This window comes from Vulpes vulpes, chromosome 3 (assembly GCF_048418805.1).
Source record: "Vulpes vulpes isolate BD-2025 chromosome 3, VulVul3, whole genome shotgun sequence".
Lineage (NCBI taxonomy): Eukaryota > Metazoa > Chordata > Mammalia > Carnivora > Canidae > Vulpes > Vulpes vulpes.
The window spans coordinates 133,918,460-133,933,397 of record NC_132782.1 but is presented as its reverse complement, the minus strand read 5'-3'; the positions used below and the strand labels follow the sequence as shown (position 1 = coordinate 133,933,397).

General features: G+C 39.1%; 1 protein-coding gene across 4 annotated transcripts in view; it reads left to right on the top strand.

Annotated features, from left to right (window-relative positions):
• LRRC8B (leucine rich repeat containing 8 VRAC subunit B) overlaps positions 1–14,938 on the top strand; it is a 67,907-nt gene that overhangs the window by 27,372 nt on the left and 25,597 nt on the right. The window contains exons 2-3 of one of the 4 annotated variants that reach the window (XM_072754670.1): positions 1,711–1,816; positions 14,108–14,162. The gene's annotated coding sequence lies outside the window, so the exon portion shown is untranslated. Of the gene's footprint in view, positions 1–1,707; positions 1,817–13,047; positions 13,154–14,107; positions 14,163–14,938 lie in introns of those variants that run through there. The other 3 variants (XM_072754671.1, XM_072754673.1, XM_072754672.1) reach the window with 3 other exon arrangements.

Sequence of the window (14,938 nt, the reverse complement as noted above, 5' to 3'; positions counted from 1 at the left end):
ATCTCATTGTCACATTTAGCAGGAGTGCGTGTCTGTTTTGTCTGCAGAGTAGCGCGGATAGTCACATTTGCAACGTGTTTGTGCAGTGACGGGGGTGCCTAAACACTTGATAAAGCCATAGGTACTTCCAGGAACTACCTTATTTATTTCAATTACTAAGAAATGTCCATAAAATTTGCATTATAATAGTAAACTTATTTAAATCATATTTAAATTAATAAACATAAGGAATAACAATCAGCAAATAACTCATTTTTGCATCGGTATTTTCTAGCCCCTCTCCCACAGGCAATTTCCTAGGCACAAGAGGCATGGAAGTGGAGTGCAGGAGTTTATGATTCTGCTTAGTGTCCACCTTTGAGGGAAAATCTAAACTGACAACTCTTACTGGATAACACTATCGTTGTAACTCTTACTATGCCTGGATCACCAAGTCTTAGTACTCAGTTGAAAAACAAACTAATCAAACAGCAAAATACAGTTCCTGTTTTCAGGGAATTCACAATTTGTGGAGGATAAGGGAATGATAGGAACTACAGCAAAACAATTAGGAGAGGTGGGATTTGCTTGTTACCTTAGAAGCAAATTGTGTATTTCTCCAAAGCAAATCATTAAGGATTTGTGATTGTTTTGTTTCAGAATAGATTTAGTGGCGTGGAAAATGCTAGCTTAACCGTGTTCTCCACTCACCAGGCAGGCTGGGCGAGTGCTCACATTTCAGATGATCCAGCCTGGCTGCAGGACAAGATATTTGCATAGAAGATTGGGGAAATTGCCAAACAACAAAATGAAGACTTATGCTTTTGAAATTCTTCTTATTGCTGCTTTAATTAAATTGAAGTTTCCAAAGGAATGGACTTTCAAATGAAATTTTAATAGTGCCTCAGCTAATTCTAATGTATTCTTTCATTTTACTCGGCTTTCACAATGTGATCATACTTGGTTTCACTTCCTGGTTTGTCCACACAAGCCTGTTGTTGCTGGGAAATATTTAAATAAAGTGTTTATGAAAGAAGAATATTGTTTTGTAATGGATGAAAGCATTTGGATTTGATTTTGATTTAGTTCATGTAGTAATTTTTATAGTAAGATTTCTGACGCCTGAACTGGGAAATCGGTTGCCCAAAGAAAACTTAAGAAACAACAACAACAAAAACCAAAAAAACCTTTGGCATGGAAGTTAATTAAGTTACCTTGTGGTGAAGTGGTCTACAGAACTGTTTGATTAGGCACCAGTTGTGAAACAAATGAAATGTCGGCCCATAATTAGAGTTAATTGTAACTTGATTTTAAGCAGAGGCTTGATTGTATGGTGAGTGACATACTGCCTAAGGATTTTTCCAGAAGGGCCCAGCATATTCTTAAACTGATGGCTTACTTATGGTGTGTTTCACATGGCCACTAGTCTGTCTGGCACCATTTTTTGTGTTTTTTTAAAATGACTGTTTCTGTGTGTTATATAGCATGGCATGAAGTATTTGGCTATTAATTCTCAAAGTGATATTTTTACCCCAAAGCATCTAATTTCACCAAATTATTCAGGTACCATCTAGTGTTTTGTTTTGTTTTGTTTTAAAGCTGATCAAATCTATTTCTCTTTTAAAAACATCAGTGAAGCAGGAAAAAAGTATGCTCACTCAAAATCAAATTGTTTTGTCCAGATACATCATTTGACTGACTAATCTGAAAATTTAAATTTTTTTTAAGTAGGCTCGACACCCAGCATGGAGCCCACGTGGGGCTTGAACACTCAACCTCGAGATCAAGACCTGAGCTGAGATCAAGAGTCGGATGCTTAACTGACCCAGCCCCCCAGGTGCTCCTGCAAGTTTAATTGTTTTAAGCATAACTGTTTTTCTACTTGAGATTTTACTTTTACAGCCATTTATGTTTTATTTTATGATAATACCTTAAAATAGAAGTAGGCCTCCTGGTCTTATTGTCAACTCTCTGCAATGAAGTCTTCCTGATGCTTTCAAATTAATTTTCCTAATACACACTAATATGCTTTTAAATGTATTTTTTTCCATCATTCCTCTGCTCCGATACCATCAATGGTTCCTACTGGTTATATGATCAAATCTAAATTACTTTCCGCTCTCATAAAAATTATTTGGTGATTAATTCTAAAAGTGAAATTAAACTGATATAAAGTGATCCTGGAACAGTCATTTCTCAGGTGCTTGTTATGCACTAATAAGACCTGAGCTATCCTTGAGAAGTTCTTAGCCTGACATTTGAGACTTTCTTTATTATTTGATCCTAATCTACTTATCTCCATTATTTCTGTCTCAGAAATTCCACTCCATCTGTATATGTCTCTTCACTAACTTCTAAAATTTACCTTGGCATCCTCTGAGCTTCTTGATTTGTTCCTCCATTCCTCTACATAAAATACTATGTGCCCTATTATTAATTCTCATCCCTTCAACCTCTTACCCCTTCACCTCCCATCTTTATAAATCTTATGCATCTTTCTTGGCCCACTCGTAACTCCTATGCAGTAACTGTTATACCTTTGTTGTATATTGCCCTAAGATGCAACTGTAATCCATTTGAGCTTTTTTGTATTCATGCTTTATTTCACTAAAGCAAAAGTTCCTTTTGAGGATCTGGTCTGAGGTTGACACACCCTTCTGTTCCCTTCAACATTTGGAATGATGCTTTGCACCTTTGCAAAGGCGAGGTCATGATTGTCGAGTACACCTAGTGTCAGAGTGGATGCAAGAGATGATGACATCTCTTGCCATGACAAAGTTGGTGGTACATAGGGTCCTCTTTATTTCTACATCCGTTCAATTAGCTATGTTGTCGCCTTCCTTGAGTGGGTAAGACTTTCCACAATAAAAACAGATGGTGTCAAATATGAATGGAAAAATATTATTTCTTGTGTGTGGTAAGGGGAAGAAAAAAGGACTTAGGAAAAAAAAACACACCATTAGCTTTCTTGGCACAATCTCTCTGCCTTTCAAGTTTGGTTGCTAAGAAATAACTGTAGATTCAATTGCTGTGTACAAAGGAGAAACTTAGGTCACTAACCCAGAGATTGTGCTACTTATGCAGCTGAATTTGTCATTGAGCCAGCAAAAGCCCCACCCTGATTTAGAAGTCATGTGTTAAACTTCCAGATGGGGAATGTGACTTCTGTTTCCTGAGAAGCCATCAAATTTCTTAAATTCCCAGAGGGAACATGGCTTCTCTCCTCTGCTAACACCAAATGAAGCTCCAGAACCCTGCCGAGTTCTGAAGCCCAAAGCCAAGCCCAGTGTGCAGAAACACTCTCTGTCACCTTTGCAGTGTGGACATTCTACCCAATTCCTACTACTTATTTGTGGGTTCTTTTGGAAGCCTGACCTTACTCCCTCACTTCAGTATGCCTTGAGTGGACTGAAATTATTCTTAATGCCACGGCTGAGCTAAATCTTTCATCTTTGCTGTTAGGGCTTGGATCTGCTAAATGATTCAAGAGTCTTTACATGTCAAGCAGAATTTGGAGAATTGAAGACATGATGATGTAGTGATTGTAGGAAGTTGCTGTAGTCTTTGCTCCAAGCAAAGGGGTCTAATCTTAATTCTTTTATCCATTCACTTAATGTTTAATAGCGGCTTTTGCCTATGGGGACACAGGGAGACACAGCATGAGACATGTAAACCAGATGTCATAATGTGAGAGAAGTAAACTTTTAATTAAACAATTGTGTGAAGGTGTGTGATGAGCCCTGTGAAAGCAAGGGATAGAAAACTAAAAGAGCTCATTGTGATGGGCTTGGTCAGAGTGGTCAGGGCAGGCTTTCCTTAGGAAGAATGTAAGTCATTTACTCAGAAAGCCAGTGGCTTAAACAACTCTCTGACTCTCCTGGTTGGGCCTTGAAAGGGAGTTTGACCTTCTAAGTCAACTGCTTTGTACTCTTTCAATTGCAACTATTTTGAATGAGAATAAGGCTTTTGTGACTGTTCTTATGGAGTGCTGTACTACAAGTGGTACAATGTGCATGTGGTCTTTGCCCTGGGCTCCTGGCACGGAGCTTAAAAACCTTTGAAATTTCCTGTTAGGAGCATCTTTTGTTACTCATAACAAGCCCCTCTCCGCCTTACCTGAATTTATGCTAATGAGGTGACTCAGGCTGAGCCCAGAGAGAGCTTCCTTGAGTTTAGGGGCTAGTCACTAACTATGTAACTAGAGAATTAGGGGCTAGTCACTAACTATGTAACTAGAGAATTGGAACTTTCCATCTATCCCCAACCTCTGGGGAGGGGGGAAGGATTGGAGATTTTTAATTATCGATGGCCAGTAATTTAATCGACCATGCCTATGTCTATGGGGAGACATAGAGAGTGCTTGGGAGAGTGACATGTTCAGATTGGGCATGGGAAGCTCCACACCCACATCCCGGGCCCCCACCAAGACTACCCCCAAATACCATGCCCTAGGCATCTCTTCCATTTGGCTATTCCTGGGTTGTATCCTTTGTAATAACCTGCCCGTTTGTAAGTCTTTTCCTGAGTTCTGTGAGTCACTCAAGTGAATTATCAAACATAAGGCAGGCGTTAATGGGATCCATGGGAACCCTTAGATTGATAACTAAGTCAGACAGAAGGCGCGGGGTGGGGGGGGGGTGGTGTCTAGGTCCTGAGACTTATGACTGGCATCTGAAGGGGGGGAATCTTGTGTGGCTGAGCCCTTACACTCATGCAGTGTCACGCTAACTCGAGGTTGGGTCAGAATAGGACTGCATGGTAGGGCACCCATATGGTGTCAGAAAAAAGGACATCTCACCATGTTTACTCTAAATGTAAACCAGACATTTTTCTGCTCCAGCAGAGGAGCAAATGGAAATCGGTGATTTTGACTACTAGGAGCCATACCCAAGTTACAAACATGAAGTACCGGTTTAACACCAAGAGGAGCGGGGACTTTTTACATGAAACATAGATGTCATAAGAGCTTGCTCTTTCGAAACTGACCTGTTTCTCTGTTAATACTCTTGCTGGATGTTTCACTCTTCCCACACCTTCCAGGGAAGAGATAAGCAGTGTCAGCTGACTGGAATGTTTTCAAAGGCCTTCTCTGGGCTGGGCAGATAGGCATGGCTGCACTTCATTGGTACTGTGAGCCAGAGGTTGTAGGTGTTGTGTTATCTCTTCTTCTTTTCTTTTTCCAATTGACAGAATTATAAATGGTCCAGTATGAGCCCATTATTGCAAGGTTGATTTGGAAAAGAATTTTCTACTTCTGTTGTTACCTTCTTCTCACTGTACAATTCTATGTTTGGGCTACATATTTCTACCTGGACCCCTGGGCCTTTTGGAAAAATTCCTTTTGACTTTTGTAGTGGGACTTAAGTGTTAGGAAGTGTCAGTGACCTTGTAACACTCGCTGTTTTGTTTCCTTGGAACCAAAATGGAATAAATTAAGCTCACCTCATGGGTTGTTTTGTTTCGATTTAAGATAATGTTCCAAGGCTAAAGGTATCCTTTTTAAAAATTACTGGCAAAAAAAAGAGAAAAAATTGGCATTCTTTGTAAGAGTTCACCCTTATATTTATGTGCTACTTTCATGGTTCCAGAGTACTTTCACAATATTTATTTCATCACCAGTATCAACCCTTGCAGCCTAAATGATTGTCCATATTGTAAAGGCAAGGACTGGAGGCCTGGATTGGATGAGTGGATTTGCTTCAGCCCATAAAGATGGTGGTGGACACAGGCCGCAGACTCAAAGTACACATTTTCCACACTGCAGCCATGGAAAACCAGCCTCTGCCTCTAATTCTTGCTTGTGGGGAGAATGGAGAAGTGAGGCTTCACGTGATCAGCAATGGGCCCAGGGTTGGGGGGAACAAGAGATAAGTAAGAATTGGGCAGTTTGCATTTACCTAACGTCACTCTAGAATATTTACAAAGCAGCATGTCAGCAGGAGGAGCAATCACTCTATATTGACAGAATTGACTGTCATAACAATGACTGTCATAACAATGACGAGGAGAAGAAAACTTCTGTAAAAATGCCCAGTATCTGGGAGCATAGATGCCAGTAACATGTAGGTAGAAACAGAGCTAAAGGCTTTAAAAATCCCTTCTCATAGCATTAGTCTCAACTGTATCAGAATCCATGACACAGGCATCCTGAGCTGGACTTGGGGGGTGGGGTGCAGCAGGGTACAGCTAACCTTTGAATGAATGCCCACAGTGAGCCATAGGATGAAGCATCCTTTCTTCCTAGTCCAGCTATTCTCAAGTGATTGATGATCACAGGATATATGACCCATCTGTCCAGCCTTTTGGAGTCAAGCCCTAGCGTTCCTGGGAAGGAAATAGCAAGAGCCAAGAAGATGGCAAGAGAAGCTGGATAGTATTTGTTCCCATCACGTTTCATTACCAGGCCCCCAGACCCCTCCCTGTGATATTATTTTGACTTTATAATCACACACACAAAAACAAAAACAAAAAAAAAAAAAAACAAATCAAGAGGGTTTGATATGTTTTAGAAAGAGCTCTCTGACTACAATTTAAAAACGGGACCAAGGAAGACAAGAAAGGAAACATTTCAGTTGTCTTCCCCAAAGATCCAGCAGGCTCTACCCAAGACAGTGGGAGTAGGAATGCAGAAGGGGCTAATTTAAGAAAAGAACTGGTATGTTTGAGGGAATTGAAGGAAAGAAGGTTTGGGGGCCGTTGATGTTGCTGTCAACCTTCAGCATCATTCAGCTGTCAGTCTTGTTGCTACCAACATTCGGCGATCCAAAAAAAAAAGTTGGTGTGGTGTGGGTGTGAGCAGGAACGGTGGATTTAGTTTGGGACATACTGAGTGTGAGTTGCTTCCACACCTCTCAATGGATAGCCGGGAAGGTGTTAGGGAGGTGATTCTGAGGCTCAGAGTTAGAGAGCAGGGCTCACTATGTTGTTTTGGGGATCACCTACATAGTGGTGATGGATGACCCTTTAGAGTAGAGTATGTCCCTTGAGAAACACATATGCATGAGCAGAGAAGCTACTGGCCAAGGACTGAATCCTGATGAACCCCAGGGCTTCAGGGATGGGTTTGTATTAGGACCCTTGCATGGTTCCCAGTTACTTTTTTTACCTTCAATTAATATCAGTGCTTTTGTTACTATGCTTGACCCAATAACCTTCTTTTCTTGCTATGACCTACTTTGACTCTTTTTAGCAAGACTGACTTATTAGTTACCAATCCTAGACCATTCATTGCTCTCTTTCTAAGAAAACCTATACTGTTTGTCTTTGAGTTCATGTTTTCCTTGGGCTGTCACCATTTTCTTTTTAAAGCCCTGATCAGTTCTTGCCACTCCAGAGGAGCCTTTTCAGATTAAATGTCCCCCAGATCCAGCTGCAATTAATCAACTCAGAGGATAGTGGAATGTTGGAAGTAGAGGGTCTATCTATCATTTGGCTTTCCGTCCAGTGTGACAAGTAAGGAAAGTCAGGTCAAATGAGGTGAGGTGACTTACTCAACATTATACTGTCAGATTGGTGGAAAGCAGGGAATAGAAACTGAGTCTCCTGACACCTAGTCAGGTTCTTCCTGTTAAGCCATGCTGCCTCGTAGTCTTGATTCTTCCCCATGCCACTGTGATGGTTACTTTCCTTCATTTAAACATCCAGTCTCATTCCTGTAATTCCCTCATCCTCCTCCAGAATAGCCCTACAGAGAGGCAGAGCAGTGATTTCTTTTATTAAATTAGCTCTCATTTGATATGGATCATTACCTCTACCCTCTTGTGCCTTGGATGGTCATTTCCACCCCATATATCCAGGCCCAAAAAAGTAACAAGGCAATCCTACAAAGAATGAGTTCATAATTATGAGAATCTCAGAAATTGATTGATTGATTGATGAGTGTTAAGTGCCCAGTATGTCTGCTGTCACTAATGCAAAGGGTTATGATTGTTTTTCTTGAACTACTTCCCAACACACAATCTCTCCACATTACCACCAACCTCCCTCTACTCTCCCCATCTGTCCCTCTCCCCAGGCCTCCCTTGATACCTTCTGTTAGATTGACCTCTTAATAAAAGAAGATTAATAAGAGGCTCAAATACTTTTCAACCCATATAAAGTTATTGGTGATTTTTACAAACATGTGGGTGCTTCCATGGTTATTTTAGGTAGAAAAAAAAGATCTCATATGTGTGCTTACCCAGATGGTCACTAGAAGATTTTTGAATATGTTAGCTTCATAAATAGCTTATTTCTCTAGTATAAAAGAAAATCTATGCTTTTTTCTGGACAAATTAGTAGGGTCGTATTCTCTCATGCAGCCAAATCCTTTTAATTCAAGGTAACAAAATTGATAATTAAATAGTATTTATTATAATCTAAGAATTATGGATTAAGTAAATTTGACACAGTAAACATTTTTTATATGTCAGTATGCCTTCTAGTACATGGAGGCCCACTGTATATTTAATTTGTGTAATCCACTTATGTTCATTTTAAAGCAGTCAGAACAGTTTTTGTTTTACATGATTATAGGGTTTTTTGTGATAAAATATATATAACTTAAAATGTACATCTTAATCATTTTTAAGTGTACAGTTGTGTGACGTTAAGTTCACGCACACTGTTGTGCAACTATGAATTGTAAAACATGGGCTTTGCTTGGGTGACATTGGCTATATCTGACTTACCTGAACCATGATGCTTGACTGGGAAAACAGGCACTCCATCAGGAAGTAGGGGTCACTTGCCTGGGGTAACTCATTTTTGCATCAGCGTGTATTGTTTTGGCCTCACAACACTGTCTTCCCTCTGGGCCATATGCTAAATAATTGAGATAAGCTATGATTATATTTCACAACACTTTCTAGTAACTGGAGCCATGTGATATATTGTAAACTCTGGCATAGAAATCACTCATTTTGGTGGAGAACCAAACCCCCTGACATCCATTCTGGTTTCTCTTACAGGATGATACTTTAAAGCCAACCTTTAAAGGATTAATTTTAGATAAAACTGCTACTCTGTTAATAAATTACCAATTTTGAATGCTTGCTGGGTACCTGCTGCTGTGCTAAACATTTGATTTATAGTTATCTCATTTAATTCCTAAAATAACTCTATTGTCTCTGTTTTATAGATGAAAAAATTGATACTTAGCTTATCTGAGATCAAGCAGGTGGTAAATGACAAAGTTAGAATTCCATCAGACCTTAACCATCCTGCTGTGCTCCCTTCCAGGTTTCTCAAACATTCATAAGAGTTTTATGATAAGAACTAGGCCTGTCAACGTAACTCACATATTGAAAGTAGCTAACCTGCTGAAGGCATGTGATACTTCTTTATTAAGTTATTCAGAAAGAATGTCCTATGTAGGGGATATGGTATGAATTTGTTTCAGCCACATTTTAATAGGAAAGCCAAGAAGAAAAGCCTTGTAAAATATCATTTAAATATAGATTAAACTTCAGTTATTCCTCTTGTTATTATATCGGTGGGAGAATGTTTCTCTGTAAGAGGCTGTGCCTGCAGGATGCACTCTTGCTCTAGTTATCTAATGTGTCAATCTTAATTATATAATAGAGACAGGCAGGAGGGAGGGAGCATTTGTTGATTCTGTTTCACGAGATGGAATACTGAGTACGAGCTGGAAAACCTCTATAGATCTAGCTTTTAGACTGTGTCTTTTGGTTCCTCTAAAAGATAGCTTGTAGATTTTTTAAAAAGAGAGCTGCCACTTTCTATATAAAACTCCTTTTTATATAGTTCACTGGAGAGGCGGTGCAGCAGATGGCTCATAGTGCTGGATGGTGTGAATTTGGGGTTCGCTTTGTGAGCTTGAGCAAGTTTCTTAATTTCTCCATTCCTCAACTTTCTCACCTGTAGAGCTGAGATTATAATACCTACCTCACCTACCTGACTACCTTTTTAATTTAGCAGTTATTACTAAGAAAGTCTCATGTGTTAGGTCCTGTCCAACACCCTGTATTCTTCTAAGAGCTCAAAGTGACAGACAGGAGGGCATCTAACCCACTCTTTGTGATGCAGTTTAGTGGCAGTATAATAGATGTATCAGGACTCCCTAAATGTTGAAGAATCGTGGAGTATGGAACAACTACTTGTTTGGGGGGTAGAGTGGGGGTAGCAGCTTTCATTTTAAACATCTTTTGTGTTTAGCAGTCATTTAATACTTGGTGAACATTAAACCTTTACATTTTAGGGTCAGGAGTTAACTCGACCTAAATACTAGGCTGATTTTCAGTGCATGACAATTTGATCTTTGTCATTGGGTTAAGAATATGTTCTACTGGATATAGCATTCTTTACAGCTGAGCACTGTCAGAAGTTATTGATTTCAGGAGACTGAAACCATCCAGAGACATGTAATATTTTCAGCTTGATCATAGCTCCCGAGAATTGTGGAATTACAGTACTTACAGGGCACCTCGTGTCTGGCAGACCCTGAGGAGACAAGAAATGTCCTTACCATCCCAGAGCCCAAGGTCTTGGGGGAAGGGGAAGAGGGAAAGGACTCACAGATCAGCATGACACACACCATCCTCGTTGGGGTGAAACCTTGATAGTTCCCCTGGTCTTGGCATTATTCCCATCTCATTGTACTTTTAACTTGTAGAAAACAATGGTGAAATCATAATTTGATAAGATATTAAGGTCATATAGGAATGCTGTGGCATTTATCCAGTGATCCATCACTGATTCAAAGTGACTCACCGTCATTAGATTGCAGCCAGTCATGCTAAATTTGACAGCAGTTCTCATTCAGATTTGCGAGATGTCATATTTGATGGCTAAGTTGAAGAGTATGAGTTTTTCTCCGTTCTCCCTGAAGGGTGAAGGCCCAGCCTCTGCTTCTGAATCTCTGGGCCTGTCACCGGATGATGGAAATGCCAGAGTTTCTGTCCCCTCTGCTTTGTTTTCCCACCTTTCCAGACCCACTGTGTGTGTGTGTGTGTATATACCAGTTATGTTCATAGATCATTCAGAGAGCCGGGACTCTTCCTCTCTACCCTAGGTTCCTAACTGGGTGGTAAAATCTGATTTGGTATTATTTGTTCACTCAGTAATCATTTACTAAATATTCATGGTAGGTATAAGGGCAGGGTTGAGATACGGGGGTACAATGGATAGGCTAATAATTTGTTACCCTGGGCAGGCTGATGATTTGATGCCACTTCAGATTATTATTCTTTAAATATTTGTTCACAACATTTTTAGGAGGAAAAGCCAAGCCTTATGTTAGAGGGAAGGAGGTAGCCAAAGAATCCCTCATATTCTCCTTATGCCCATTTTGAGGATCTCAACTGACCAGAAGAAGAACATCAGACCCCTTCTTTTTCCTTCCAACCATATTCTCTATATTTCTCTCCTGAGAAGAGTTCTGATGGATACTATTTTTGTTTAATCTAGTTAAGTTTCCAGATATGTTTTCAGCACCCCATTGATGACTCTGTACGTGGAAATTGCCGTAACATCCAGGCTTTTAATCTAGCCCTGGAAAGATCCCAGAAATGTAGATAAATAAAATGCTGCCTTAGCGCTCAAGGAACGTGAGGCAATAGCTTATAATATACTACAAAACAGTGTGAGAGAACTGTTAATGTTATAGGAACACAGATGGAGGAGCAGTGAATTCAGGCTGTGGAGGTCAAGGTGGCTCATGGAGGTGATTCATGGAAGTGATGGCAGGGTGGGACAGATGGGGAAATGAAATGTCCCTCTTTTAAGTACATCTGGTATTCTTAGTTTGAACTTTTCAAACTGATGAAATAGGCTACTTTAATTTTATATAACCTAAAGCCTTAAACTTATGGAATTGCTCAAGGCAGGATGAGTAAGTGTGATATTGCAGTGATTCTTGCCATATCTGACTTACAAAATGAGATCAAGTTACTCAGAAGAGATTCTTGACTTCTTGCTACGGCTTAAAGGGCAAGATTTTATTTAAACCATCACTAAAACACAAATTCATGCAAATGTAAAGCCATTCTCAGACTCCAGAGTTTTAGAGCAGTTCCTTGCTTAACTACAAAGGAGTTCATTTTTTTCAATCTCCCCTATCTCTACTGACCAGAAGGAAATAAGAGCATCCAGACTTCTCAATTTTCAAAGTAAAAGGCAATGGGGCCTCTTGTTTTTCTATCGTAGTTGATTGTCTCCTATTGTTCTTTAATCCACAGTCACTTGGAAATATTCCCTTGTATGTCCCTCACCGGGAAACCTTTTGAAGGGAACTCTTTGAGAAAGGGAATTCTAAGTGTTATATTTGTCATCTCCAAATCTTCCAGATTTTTTAAGATTCTCTTGGAATTGACTTTTTAAGTGAAAATGAACATGTCTTGTGTACCACCAGTGGGGAGAGAAAATGTTTTTGAGGGGGTAGGTAATGCCAGTTTTGTAACACTCGTTAGCATGGCAATTGGAGAACCCACTGACGCTGCAGCCTGCGGTAGCCCCTGCGTCCCGTCTGCGATACCCTGATGGTTGAGTCCTGGTTTTTCCTGCCTCACATGGACTATTTATTCTATTCTAACAAGCATTGTCATTTAGTATTTTCACATTTCATTTTTTCTAACTTGTACTTTTGTTTGCTGTTGGGGAGGAAGAAAGGCAATAGCTTTTACTCTAGTTTCAAAAATTAGTTTGAGTGATTTGGGTTTAGCCTGGATAAAGAAACTGAGCTACATTTTGTTGCTTTTTCACTTGACAGCAGTGGCTTCACTCTGAGATGACAATTTGTCATTATGAGGGAGCTTTCATTACGCTTCTGTCTTCTCAGCAGAATATTCCTCTGGTGTAGGTAAATGTTAAGTAGAAAAGAAGAATGAAACTTGTTAGTAAAACATGTTGAAAAGCATTCAACTCAACCCCATCAGAGAAATGCAAAATAAACAATAAGATAATTTGGAATGCAATTAGCAAAGGTTGTTTGTTTTGTTTTGTTTTTAAGATTTATTTGTTTGTTTGACAGAGAGAGGGAGAAAAAGAGAGAGAGCAAGCACAAGCAGGGGAAGCAGCAGAGGGAGAGGGGGAAGCAGACTCTGCTGAGCAAGGAGCCATATGCAGAGCTCAATCCCAGGACCCTGGGATCATGACTTGAGTGGAAGGTGGACACTTAACTGACTGAGCCACCCAGGTGCCTCTTGTTTTTGTTTTCTAATGATGATTCCCACATCTGGTAAGGATGCTACTCATACATTGTTTATAGAAAAAAAAATTAGCATAATATAACCTTCTTGAGCAACAATTTGTTGTTATATATCAGAGACCTTAAAATATTTATGCCTTCTGGCCTATTACTCTCACTTTTAGAGATCTATGCAAAGGAATCCTATGAACAGAGTACAGGGATGTTTACAGTATTATTAGTAATAAGGGAAATTTTAAGATTCAATAGGGAAATAATTTTGTAAACTATGATATATCTATGTGTGAGCTATTATGCTTCCATCAAAAATGATGTTTAGAGGGGTGCCTGGCTGGCTCAGCCAGTGGGGCATGCTACTCTTGATTTCAGGCTTGTGAGTTCAAGCCCCATGTTGGGTGTGGAGATGGCTTAAAAATACAATCTATTTTTAAAAATGCTGTTTAGAGAAACTGTGAGAACATTGAGAAAGCCTATGGTAAATAATAAGAGGCAAAGTATCATGCCATTGAATTTTATAATGGCATAATTGTGTGAGATAGGCCAGCAAACAACAACAAAACAAAACAGCAATAAAAAACTGGAAAGAGAAACTACCCCAGATATTTCCCCCAGGCCTCCCAACCCTTTTTCTAGATGGAACACAGATATTTTCAATGGGTTCTTCTATTATTCATAAAATAAGGGTACCTAAGATATAATGCTTATCTCATTCTGAATTAAAAATTTAATGTTTATACTTTATGCCTTATAAATTGCCGTGGTGATGACATTAAATGTGTAATGTGACAGCGATTTGTGTCTCTCCCTGGGTGTTAATTGACAACCTTTACAAGAGATAAGAGAATAATAACACTCACTTTTTAAGTTGTATGCTTCATAAAGTTGTTACAGATTTTGGAAATCTTAGAACCACGTAAGTGCATAACTTGTCTTGCAATCCTGTGATGAATAAAATGTAACAATATGTTTATGATTTCTTTTTAGGAATTTTTCAAATAGAAACTAATTGCAGAGTTTCCGGTTGACCAGCATTCATAGGGTAAGATTAACATTCTGAATTGTGAACACATGGTAAAGATAATTATTATTACATTGGTATCTTGGGGCAAATACTGAATACTTAGTATGTAAAAAAGAGATTATTATTCCTACAGACGTTTTGAATAAAATCCTTTTGATATTTTTAAACAAGTTAGTAAATAGAAAAATCTGTATACATTTTGGTAAAATGTCCTCTTCTTGTCCTTTGTTGGTCTTGTATGTTGCAGAGTATATGTGTGCATATGTTTGATGTTTGTCATTTTTCTAAACCTTAAAGATCTGAGGAATGTAATGTCTATGACAGACTTAGACTCCATGATTCCATGTCTATATTTTTCTGATTTTTGTTTAAGATAGTGTTTTTTTATGCCTGGAATTTGTTTGCCGTGTTTCCATAAATAAACAATGGCCATCCTTTCCCAGATTACGTAAATCAGAAATACAAAAGCCCTATATCTGTTGCTTCCTACAAATATCATTCATCTTTTATAATTTGGAAGATTAATCTTAAATTAGCTCTGTGGCAGAACTTTTGACTCTGACATAATAAATGATTAATTTGTACACTTTATTAAGTAGCATAACTCGCTAGTATTGTGAACATGACAAATGTCTCAAAAAGTATGTCTGCTGTCCGGCTCTGAACATATAAAACAAGGTGAAGCAGTGGTGAGGACGTTGGGTCTATCCTCTGTGTATTGTGAACACTCTTCTTTTTATAGATGAAGGTATGGATCCTTTGACTTCTTGAATATATCCACATATCCCTGTTGA